Raw genomic sequence first — 13,098 nt, 5'->3', positions numbered from 1 at the left:
TTTTTTTATTTTTTATTTTTTTACAGCTAAAGCCCTTGCAGTAATTTAACCAGCTGTAAAAAAATGAATGAATCATAATTGAGATGTGCCCTTTACTGCGTCATTATATTGATTTACGGTCACCTCTACGTAGCGGCACTCACACAGCACATGTCATGAAGCATTGCATCACATAAGCGAGCGCTGAGGTGACTTCTATTGTGTCCCCTAGTTATTTTATCCACACCAACACCTCCTTTCCCTCTGCCTCACTCGCCGATGCTCGATGCTGCAGCCCACCCTGCTGCCGGCGTTGATGGTACATGCCATTAGAAAGCCCATCTCTAAAAGGGGAGGAGGGGGTGGTCTCAATCTCAGCTAAGAGGCTACTTTAGTCCCCCCTACCACCCTCCTCAAACATAAGCACATTCGCAGATGTCGCCGCACGCGTAGACCCGATCCCGCCGTCATGACCGTGGCAGCAAGCCGCGGCGGGTGAAGCGGAGTAGGACACGAGACGAGGAGAGAAAGGGAGGGAGGAGGCTACGACACATAAACACTTACTAGTCTGAGGAGAGGAGAGAGGGGAACCAGCATGCTTTATTCTCCGGTCCTTTTTTTTTTCACCCCATCATCTGAGGCATGAAGGCGGCTGTCAGCTATAGCATAAAACAAAGGGACGCTTTGAACGCTGCCTCTCTTCTTTTGACAAGGGACAAGCGAGAGGAGAGGAGAGGAGGGACGTAGAGCGAGGGACAAAACCAGGATTTCTGGAATGAATGGGGACGTTTTTACTGCGTGCCGTGGAATAAGAGTCAAGCAGTTAAGTCTCCAAATCAGGTGAGAACAATGCATTCACTTTTGTTAGTTTAACTGTGATTGGATAGCAGATAAACATCACTTGAAACAACACAAGCCGCTCTGCACATGAGATGAACCAATTTCTATGCTGATCATGATTAGGGCAGCGCTAGGGGAGATTGCCATCTTTGTCAAACCCTTGGTCCATGTTTACAGAGCAGCAGTGGCAGTGTAGATGAGGAGAGGAGCTATGCAGTGCTGGATTGAGCCTGAGTGATGAAGAAAGAAGTGCAGATAATCCCAATGATGAGCATGTGGCTGGTGCGATAGCTGAAAGGACACGGCAGAGATTGTATTACACAAGTGACATGCAGATTTTTGTGATTGTCTGTAAATGTGTGAAGAAATTGATGCTGGAAGATAGCAGAGGCAACTCTTAGGTTTTCTCTTGTCAGACAGACCACTTTTACTGGTGACCCTTGGGAGCCATACAGCAGCTCTCAGACAGAAAATAACAACTTGTCTGCTCAAGTAAACAATAAAAGCAGCATTTTTATTGACGAAAGGATTGGGAGTTAACTGATAGCTTTTTCTTCCGGACGCTTGTCTCTCTGCCACCCATCGTACATTTCCAACTCAATTTAGGTACTGGGGAAAAGGCACTAGTCTCTATACACAAACACATTCCTTTTTTTTTTTTTACACAATTGAGTGTCATTTTCAACATAAAAAAATTGAATATTGTCTAATATCACTGTGAAGTCAAATGCTAACAAAATAATTCTAAAACTAATGGAAAGCTGAAATTCATATATATTTTCAATACTTTGATTATTAATTTGTATCTTGGGGCATTCATTCTTGAGCAACACTTCTCTAAGTGGACAGCTCTACCATAATAGCGGGTAGGCCTGTCAAAAGTATCCAGAATCAGGTACTAATCAATACCAAAACTAGAATCTAAACTAAGTATCAATAAGTACAAAATCTTACTTTTTTCTAACCCTAATCCGTAACAAATATAGTGTTCTTATAGAAGTTCTGATACTTCTATAAGATAAATAAAGCACAAATATGTTGTGTTGAAAATGTCAGTCTATTGTCTAAAACCCAGGTCACCAATACGTGGACTCCGGTCCAGATCCGGTCCCAAGCACAGTCTTGTTCGGACCTGAACCTCTTACGTTTTAAGAAAATGTTTCAGACTAATTTAATTTAAATTTAACTGGGACTTTGCATCAATCCTTTGTATTCTCAACCGGCTCTTTCTCCCTCTTGCAACTTTTAACAGTTGCTTGCTCCTAACGCAGGAGCCCAGTTCAGAGAGGAGCAGACTCATATTTATGGAGACATTTTTTTGTCCAAAAAGGAAATTAATGAATGCAAAGGTTCTCATGAGAGGAGACCATGGTCACTGGGCATGAGCCTCAACTCGCCACATTACAAAATGATAATTTCTTCACCTGTCCCGACCCGCACGAGTCAGAGCAGAGCTACTCTACTGTGCATCAGATCACAGCACGGCTGGAGAAAGCGTTTACAGTGTCCTAATGTCTGTAAAGAAGTGCAGACTGATGAGAGAGTTCGCTTTACCATACTCAACTTTTCCACTCATTAGAGCAACGAGAGGACCGAACAGACAGACATGCTGCTGTATGTGTGCACTGCAGCATGCAGCTCCTCGTACACTTTATTGTCCCCATAGGGAAATTTGTCCACTGCATTTGATCCATCCGTAAAACAATTCCACTTTCACTCACAGCAAAGCGCTCCTGAGGAAAGTGGAAAGGTTTTTGCATGTAACGCCAATCAGCCAATCACATCGCTGCGTTCAGCGAAGGTTTGAGTAAAGGAAAGTCAGAATCCTGCTCCCCAGCACACGTCAGCTTTGTATTCTTAAAAAATTAATGTATTCAATTAAAAACATCATCAAGCTATTTCATTTCGTAAAAAATAGCTAGGCCTATTATAATCCTCTTTATATTCTAAGATAAAATTATCATAAAAGAGACGGCGTGAAGTTCCGGGTTCCGGAACCTGGCTTGAGGAAATGTTCTCAAACTGGACCTCGGTGAATGTTCATTAGTGACCCTGGTCTAAAAGCTTGTCAATATTGTGGTATCAAAATAGGTATATAGAATTGAGTATATTCCTTGGTATCGAAACTGAGTTTGAAATGTTGTGACAACACTAGCAGCAGATGCAAGTTCCTTTTTTTTCCTATTTTCATTGATAATGGCAATAAATCTTTTCTAACTCTTAAATGCTGATTATTTGGCTATTTGCTTGTGTAATTTTATATTGAGGGAATTGTTGGTGTCACCAGTGTTTATTTGTATTTTGTTAGTGACCAAGCATCGTACTGGAACATTTTGCACAATGTGTCTTTGCTGCCAAGGGTTTAAGTCCTCTGTTCTTGCTCATGTGCCAAGAGACTGGACCCTCCCTGGAAGTTCTGACTGCTCTGGAGTTAGACCAGTGACACCCCAGTGACACCCCAGTGACACCCCAGCGACACCCCAGTGACACCCCAGCGACACCCCAGTGACACCCCAGTGACACCCCAGCGACACCCCAGTGACATCAGGCATTATTAGTGGGTGCATGCTGTTTTTCTTCCCAACTTCCTAACTACTAAATTATATTTCACCAAGATGAGTGATGTGCAAGATTTTGTTACGTGCAGAAATTATGCCTATTTACACTAATGCATAATGAAAACAAATACATTTCATTTGCGTATTATACAGTAGATTAAACATTTGGTTGTTGTTTCCTCTTGGTATTTAACGTCATTTATCATCCAAAATCCTGAACGTGTTAAGTAAATTGTTTATAAAAATTGCAGCCAGCAAATTAATGAGAAAAGTAAGGCAAATGCATTCAAACATGCTTTATTTCATAACCTTGCAGATAATTAGTTTTCAAAACAATTCTTGGTTTTGTTAGTTTTATTGATTTTTTTCTTCAGTTTATACTGTTTAAATTCAGTCTGTGAATCCATTAGGATTATAGTGTCATATAAATGTATAAATGTTGATTTTTGAATTATTGACCATTTTTGACTGTACAATGTTGTAACAGTGCCAGATGTGTTATTTTTCCTCTTTGCAATTATATGCTTTCTGCCAGCCACATTAAATGCCCTGCCCATGAATTATTCTGTACATGTTGGATAAGATAAAGAAAAAAATACTTTATTGATCTGACAGTGGAGAAATTAACTTGTCAAGGCATCTCTCTACACAATAACGTACAGGTAGCTGGATTAGTGTCCATGCAATCAAAAACAAGAAAGGAATATATATATATATATATATATATATATATTATAAAACAATTTTTTTCTGGCCCGAAAGCTTAATTCTGATAGCTTAATTCTGCTACTGTTAGTGGGAAAAGGCGAGAGAGTGTGCAGGCATTAGGCAAATGGCCTGGAATCAAACTCACGATACGCAACGTGTCAAGCCATGTTCTTAATGTATGAGTCAAAATAAAAACTTAAAAGATAAGAAAAAACTAGACAAAATCAAGGTCAATTTAGACTGATTAAGCACATTCATGGATCCTGTTATTTCAATATGTTTAGTTTGGTGCGATATTGATTATTGGGTCGGCCAACATTGTGATATTGATACGATATACTGTGCAAATATGTGTAAAATATAAAGTCTTCATAGCTACACTGACAGTATTTAGAAGTGGAGGTATCTTGTTATGTCTGAAGTACATACAGTACACAGATAGTAAGCAGGCAAGTGTTTCTCCAGCTGTTTCTCACAAAGGTGTTGGCTCACGCTCCTGTGGCTTTGCACTTACTGATCAAGTGTATATTTAGTTTCTGCTGTTTCGGGCTTGGTCAGCAAATAGCAGGCGGGTCTCATTTACAGGAGCGGACGGCGTGTCACTTCATTCCCCAGGACCACACAAAGCACACAAACGCACACAGAAATCCTGGCTTGATGCTGTGCGATGCAAGGTGCCAGTGGATCAGGGCTTGTAACTGGGAGGTTTAGTTTCACAACTGTAAAAATAATTCAGGAAATGATATATGAAGCCAACCAAAGAAACCGATATTGTGCAGTCCATATACTATATACATATATATATATATATATATATATATATATATATATATATATATATATATATATATATATATATATATATATATATATATATATATTACAGTACATATACCCATTTAGATATATAATTTTACTCCTTTTATGCTATTCTTACTTTTATACTTATTTTTGCCTTATATGACTTGTCTTTTTGCTACTTAAGTCATTTTATATTTTCTCACCACCATTTTTTAAATCTGGTAATTATATTGCAATGTGTGAACAACTGTGTCCAAGTCATTTTTCTTCAATAAAGTCTATCTAACTCTACATTCAAGGCAATTTCCACACACAATTCCTAAGTTTTTTAGTTTTACCTGGCTGCATTTTCTCTTTTTTTAGTACCTTAAAAACAATTTTCTTCAAACAAAAAAACATGATTTGTTTAACGTTTTGTCATGTCCTGTTTGTGCCGACCCAAATGTTATGTTCCTGTTCTCTGAAAGGGTGTTTCAATATTGACAAAAATGTGAATCTCGTTATTTTTTGGAGTACCTTAAAAACAATTTTCTTCAAACAAAAAAACATGATTTGTTTAACGTTTTGTCATGTCCTGTTTGTGCCGACCCAAATGTTATGTTCCTGTTCTCTGAAAGGGTGTTTCAATATTGACAAAAATGTGAATCTCGTTATTTTTTGGAGTATCCTGACAATATTATGTCAATCCAACAGAAAAGTGTTAAAACATGTATTCAAACGATTTAATTGAGATTTAATTATTAGGGAATGTGAAATGGCTGTTAAATTTCTGACAAAAGTACAGAAATATCACTTTATATCCTTATTTTTGTACTATAAATGAATAATCAATATTCCAAAAACAACATTCACATATGAAGCCAACTTGATATTTTGCAATTCATCACTCAAGTTTACATCACACAAGAACGCTGCATGATCTTTTTTTTTTTTTTTTTAAACATTCTCTAAATATGTAATTAAAAAGCATACATACTTACAACTCTACTTACCTCTTCTCACAGAGATTCTCCAAATTTGATGTCCCTGGGAATACAGTTCAAACATGGATGCGTCCAAAGATACTTTAATAACATTTACACCGCCATGACATCGAAACCACCTTAATAAAACAAAATAACATGCATTGTTAATCCAGTTGGCACGCGATAGTTACAGCTGTTGTTAATTTATACATTCATAGTTTCCGTATGCATGGCTGGGTGTGCAGATGTTTCCCGTGAATATGCGAGGCACACATGTTCATCAGCGTTACCATTTCACGCATGCCTGCTCTCTATAATAATGCGGACAAAAGCCGACGAGACACGACGACTGTAGTTGGCCTGTGTGTTTTGAGTGCTACTGACAAGATGGGAGAGCGACTGAAACAAAGGGGCAACTTATGGGTGCATGTAAACCGCCACAACGTACACTCGTGGTGGATATTTGCTTTTCCAACAGTGCTCCTATGGTCAAAATTAATTGTATGTTGTATGTTTGATGTCTGTTCTCTGAGTGCTGCAGGTTTCCCTTTGAAGACAGTCCGACTCTCTCTGATTGAGCAGTGCAGCTGTTGGGCCCCGGGCAACACAGAGGTGAAGCGGTAGAGTTGAGAATACGACAAGGAACAGATCATCTTTTTGTGTCATTGTTATTGTAGAAATAATGCCGAAAGCAAATGGGAAAGATTTGGGTTTCTTAATAAGTTGGTCTTTCCTGGCTTTTCATATCTCATAAACGTTTCAGGCTTTACCGTGTTTTGTTTGTGGTTTCAAAAATGTTGGGTCAAGAATGTACATTTTGCTGCGGGGAGGTTGTGACCACGGTTCATCTCGCTTTTGTTGATTCTGGAGCTCAGCTGTGGACGGGACCTTCTGGGTTTTGGAATCATTTGTTTGTATTTAATGGTGTGGAATACGCCAATAAGCAAGGTAACAAATGAACATTGTATTCCACAAGATCTAATATGAATATGTACCGTAAATACGACTGGATATACATTTCAGAAATAGATGAAATACCAAGGTTTTGTTTTAAGTCTATTAAAATCTTACCAAACAAGCAACGTCCTACCAGAATTGCAGATTTAGCCGTCATAATTTGTAACTTTCTGTCAAAATTGCCGAACATATTATGATAAGAAGATACTGTGATTCCCTTCACCTCAAAGTAGCTGTAAAGTACATAGAAATAGCATTTATATCCTTAAAGTTATGCCTGTTTGAAGCCACACGTGTAAAGAAAGATTCTAAGAAAGATGCATGGAGCTAGTGATTACCACAACCACAGACAAGTGCATTTTCCTTTCCTATACCACTCCTTTGTTTGAAAATTCATCTATCGAAAAATGACTGTTCCTTCTGCAATAAATGCTGAAGATTGTTTATTATATTCAACATAAATCTGCCCTGGCTCTGTGCTCTATGCTCGAGCCATTAATAGCGGAGCAGCTTAAAGAATAAATCTGAAACCTAAATCATGGGAATATGTGATGACAGCGTTGGACTGTGGCCTGGGGCGGTCCTGGCGGCAGCAGCTTAAATCATCGTGGGCACTTGGCCTGTTTAATGAATAGCTCACAGGCAAAGTTATGGGAAAACGACACCTAAGGACAGTCTTACAGTGTGTGTCAGTATCTCTATGGATTACGCTCTATAGGGCTCTTAAAATCAGCCATGCTACCTATTAGGACAGGTCTGATCCAGTCTCATTAGTGTCCTGTGATGGTCCTGGACTTAGCTGTGTGTGTCCCCAGCACTGCCCTCCCTTCAGAAGAGTTAAATGCCAAAGGGTACAACAGTTGCAGTGCAGATGGGTCAGTGGAGCATTCAGTGAGACGTCTCAGTCTCAACTAACAGAGATGTACGTTCAATTCACAGTTGTCCGATTCAGCCTTGTGCTTTTGTGTATTAGTGAATTGTATTTGTTACTTACTCAAAATCCCCCTTGTTTTTTATTGCCTGTCTTCTCATAAAGTCAGGCAGTTATATTATGTAAATGTTTTTTGCAGATTTTCAGGAGTTATTTTTATGAGATTTTCTTCACTAGTTTCACCTTTAACAGCTTTTACAAACTAATGATCTATATTAATAAATAGGGTTAATTTCTTAAGGGATTTACGCACAAAGCTTGTAATACTGTTTTTCCGTTTCAATTGGTAACCCTGCAGTGTTTTTTTCAACTCGCTATTTTTCTTAATGAATTTTGGTCATAATCCCATTATACGTATTAGTGGTTACCCACAGGCCCTAGGGGCAATGGAGCACTGTTAGAAAACAGGCAGAATTAGGGACAGCTGGCAGTCTGGTATCAGTTGTGTTCATTTTCATGAGTCCAGCTGGAAATGAGAGTGAGAGCAGAGATGCTGCTGAAGTGTGAATGCACTCTATATGTCCCCAGCCTCGCACACAGTTACACAACAGTTAGTGTCTATGGGCTAAAACAATGCAACCGGCCTTTAGCTCTCCCTCCCCCACTGTCAGAGCTTGTTCTGCCACACACAGCCACCCAGAATAGAAAACTCCCTATTCTCTCTCCTATCAGACATTTTCTGAGCGTTACAATTGCATAAGGCACAAAACGGGAGCAGCCTGCTGTCCTTTATGGTGAAATGAGCTTAGCTTGTAATCAGCGGGGTCTGTCTTTAGAGTGAGGTTGATCTGCGCATTGGGAGACAGCACATACCCGCTGTACAGTGCTGCTGACAGTGGAGTCAGTAGCTTGTGACCATCAGTGCTCGTAATGACACCGGGCTGCCTTTATCATGTCACTCTCACTCACTGATAATGATGATAATGTGAGCTGACACTACAGCCTACTGCTCTATAGTGGCACTGGCTCCAACAGTATCACAATTATCTGACTTTAGAGGGGAACGAGTGACTGAAACACCCCAATCACACTGTGTAAAAGGTCACAGCATACGTTGAAACATGAAATCAAGCAAAACATTCCACGTTTTAAAATAAAGAGAGGAAGACAATTTAAAAAAATGGCTCAAATCTACCCAGACATACGCCAAACTGAAATCAACCATTAAAAACAAATTAATTCGGCCAACCTGCAAATCCCCTATTACTCTTTTATTATTATGAACTGCTGCAGCTCCTGTTACGTTACTGTAATTGCAGCCCATCTCAACAATTGCTAACCCCAATAACCACACATCCCAGTATTGGAGACAAACAAGCCTTTCTCAATTACCCTCTTCAGAAAATCCCTGGAGTTTGCCGTAAATCCCTCAGTTTTAGAAATAACTGACCAAACCTGCAACAGGGAGGGATAGCATCGCCTGATAAGCCGTCGTGTTCATTATCCTCCAACGATAGTCCATCGACTATACACCGGCTAATGAAGGAACCTGCCTATTAGCCGAGGCTCTCTGTATCTTTAAACCAGCTGCATCGCACTGAATGTCATCTCCAAAATCATTAACAAGATGTAGGACGGTCCCAAAATAGCCCTATGTATCAAGGATGCTCTCGTGATTTAGGTCTATGCACAAGTAATAAACAGAAGTAAAGGGGCGGTATTATATTCAGTGTATTTCTATTTATTGCTGTAAAAAAATTATAACAGTTAAATACAAATACATAGTAAAGTAATAGGAAAACATGTGAAAATGTGACTTAATGAAAAAAAAAGAAATGTACATTTATTGTAATATAAATGTGTGTCTTGAGTGTCCTTTGTCACATGTGAGGCAGAGCAGACTTTGTCCCATTTTGGTGGATGTAATGATTCTGACAAAACACTGACCTATATCCCCAGGAAGTGTTGGGGACATTTGTGGGCTGGATCTGGGTAAAGTGCTTTGTAAGAAAAAATAAATAAATACTATTCACAAGCCAAGCAATACTTTTAACTGTTTCAACTTCAAATTGAATAGCAATGTGGAAAACGGTTGCTCTGTTCTTTGTGCTGCTGCATCTTGAGCAGATTGTCATTGTAAATAAAACAACAGTTAAAGATGGAGAGGATGATTTTTTTGACCCAAATCTGAGTCTTATTTCCTCGTGGCGTGGACTGCCGATTAGTCCTGCCACGTATCAATCATAAAACGCACCTACCGCTCACCTGCAGCCGCGTGCGGCTCGTCCCCACGAGCAGCACGTTTCCACGTGTCTAAGCGCATTGATCTATCATAATATAGTTCCCTCAGTGTACGGGACAAAATGAAGATGGAGAAAGACAGTTCGAGCTGACTCAGAAGAAGACGGAAATCTACGGGAGACGAGAGATGCGATGCGATCCATCGCGCTAATAAACAAACGCACGTGTGTGTTGTATCAAATCGGCGATTTGAGTTCTCAAATCGCCAATTTAATTTCATACTGTAGAAGATTCCAGGCAAAGAGGTAACATCTCCATGATATAAGCAAGTGGTCTACCCTCAAATGTCAGAAAAGTTAGTGCCCCGTTAAACCACAAGGACAACAATTACCCAATCCACGAATACTTAAGTCCTGCAACTCCACTTTAAACTCACTTTTTGAGTTTTTTATTTTTCCATTTCTGAGGTCATAGAACCAGTATAGTACATTTTAGAACATTTACTCTGAAAGGACAAAAACTATGTAGTAACCTTCCCTCTTGCTTTTTGAGATGCTGTGTTGTGTGCATAGGTGTGCTGCTGCTCTCACTTGTGAGCGTTTTCATTTCCCACAATGGCACTGCTCTTTGAATCTATCAGAAGGAGCTGAATATGTGTCACAAGTCTTTAGAGAAAGATATTTCTTTTCACAGTTTTTCCAAGGTCTCTCTTCAGTGAGCGCTGAAGTCAGTCTGAAGTTATTGTGGGGCTGTTTAAACAGATTAGAGACACCGGGGAGAGCTGAGCCACTTCCGTTTGCCACCCAGAGAAATTCAAGGACGTCTGATAGAGCGGTTAACCCAGAATCACAATCAGAACAAGCTTTACTCAACAACATTCACAAACTAGGAATATACTTTGGCGATATGGTGCTACATAAAATATTGTTGAAGTGAGTTGTTATGAACAACCTGTATATCTGCATTTGTGCATTTTGAGACACACTAGTTAGTTAGTTGCATTTAGAATGCTTTTAGAATTACATAAAACATAATTCAATAGATATATATGATATATATGAAGTATAATGCAAAAATAATAATTTACTGAAAACACAGAGTTCTATCTTTTATTTGTTCGCATTTGGTCAAAAAGTCTAAACTAGGACTAATTTAGGAATTATGTATGGCCAGATTTTATGAATAGTGCGCTATTATCTCATTTCAGTTTTATAGCCATTTTATTCTCCTCTGTCCCTTCCTCATATATTGAAACCCCACATTGAGTAAGCTGTTAAGATCAGTGATAAGATCAGAGGAGCAGTTGTAAAAATGTGCTTGATGTTAATGCTTTTAAGGGCACTTACTAAGAGACACTTATTTGAACTGCAATAACCAAGTTTATGAAGTAACAAGTGTGTGCAAACAAATAATGTCTTATTATTAACAGAGGGTAAGCAATATTATATCACAGGATTCATGGTTTGTTCAAGGGAGACGATGAATTTCTGGCAACCTCACAGCCCCAGTACAGGTATTAGTCAAAATATACACAAAACTAAAATCCTGTTTTTGTGTCCTTACTGTGAGTGGGCTTCCACCTCCACAAACCTGACTCTTACATGAACATGTCTCCATAGAAATGTTGTTCCTTTGGCTATGTTATTCCATAGTATCGCATCAATATCCATGGAGAAAAAAGAATGGTTTATCTTTCTATTTACATTGAATCGTGCAGATGAGGTTACACTTCCAAAACGTTACATAGTGGTGTCCTACAAAGCCTTTGATTATGATTATTAGCAATAACGAAACTAAATTATTGTACAGTACATTAGAGATGTATTTAAAAATGCACTATGTGACTTTTTCTGGTAGAGCTTTTCCACCTGCTTGTCTGAGATGTTATTGCTTTACCTGGAATGTTCTTCAGCAAATAACTGAGCACATCGTATATTCCATTTCACGTATGTTGTTACTCGACAAATACATAGAAAAACCTGCAAGCTTGTGCTTCGCTGGTGGTGCAATGGCATATCTTGCTGGAACTAGTCATTAAAATGCTGCAGACTTTGGTAGGTTTGGTATCCCTTCTTATCCTGGTGCAGACCCTACCGTCAGCCTTGCATTTTAATTAATACTATTAGGAGAAGTGAGCTGCCTGAATTTCTCAGCTTCAGTGTTCCTTTGCTACGCTGATCCCTATACAAGTTAATTAACGCAGACACAACCACAAATTGGGGATTGAAAAATAAAGCGATTTTACAGTTGGTAGTCTTAATCTCTTCACAGACTTAAGATGGCGTGAATTTGAAAGTAAAAGGTGGATAATGAAGTGAACACAGATTAAACTTATAATAATATTAAAACTGCAGTAGTTTTTCAGCAGTGTCCCTCTCTGTCCTTAATTTGAATAAGCAGCTTTGATATGCACGTTTACATATGCAGTCCTCAGGGCGACAACATGCTGCCCCGCGGGCTACAGCTCCTCTGCTTGTCTCTCCCATCTGACTTCACTTGGACTATTGCTGTTAATAGGGCAGAAGACAGACAAACACTTCTGTTCACTCCTATTCACTGGGCAATTAGTTTTGATGCATAATGGAAAAGACATAGTTCAATACTTTGACCTCTCTACTTCGCCTTTGAATAAGGAATAGCATTTAAATTGACTTATATTCCATCTTCGTCCCCACCGTACAAATACATGCTTGCATTGTTTTTGGAATCATTCATTTTTTATTGACCAATTGTGGCTGTATTTGTGTCTAATAAAAATTGTAAAAGGAAGAAGTCTGATATGTAATCACTAATGAAATGTCTTGCCTTTGCTTGTTAAATGTTACATTTATATTGTGAACATTGTCTTTTACCGCCCATCCAGGGACAGACATAGCATCAATTCAGCTCTGCCAGTGACCATTAACTCGGCCCCAATAGAAAATGGACAATTCTTCCAACCTTCCGGCAATTCTTCCAACCTTCAAATAAAAACACAATTTTAACATTCCATACCATATTTGTCTTAATAATAAATGAATTTACTTCATTATATACACTTTCTCACCATGTTAAGGGCATGTTAATAGTCTTATGTCTTATGTGTGTGTGCGGAACAAAGCAGTTATGTTCAAATGAGTACTTTAAAGTCTTCAGAGCAGTGACTGTTGTGTAATAACACATGCTGCAGGTCTGTCTC

General features: G+C 38.9%; 1 protein-coding gene across 5 annotated transcripts in view; it reads left to right on the top strand.

Moving 5' to 3' along the window:
• The first annotated feature begins 378 nt into the window (after positions 1 to 378).
• LOC140367364 (galactosylgalactosylxylosylprotein 3-beta-glucuronosyltransferase 1) overlaps positions 379 to 13,098 on the top strand; it is an 80,483-nt gene continuing 67,763 nt past the window's right edge. For 2 of the 5 annotated variants that reach the window (XM_072453826.1, XM_072453807.1), the window contains exon 1: positions 380 to 819. The gene's annotated coding sequence lies outside the window, so the exon portion shown is untranslated. Of the gene's footprint in view, positions 820 to 13,098 lie in introns of all 5 variants that reach the window. The other 3 variants (XM_072453836.1, XM_072453843.1, XM_072453818.1) reach the window with 2 other exon arrangements.

The sequence above is a fragment of the Eucyclogobius newberryi genome, unplaced genomic scaffold (assembly GCF_026437365.1).
Source record: "Eucyclogobius newberryi isolate DKJ021-1_F unplaced genomic scaffold, fEucNew1.0.hap1 SCAF_10, whole genome shotgun sequence".
Taxonomy (NCBI): Eukaryota; Metazoa; Chordata; class Actinopteri; order Gobiiformes; family Gobiidae; genus Eucyclogobius; species Eucyclogobius newberryi.
Note: the sequence above shows the minus strand (reverse complement) of the source record. Positions and strands in the feature narration are given on the sequence as shown.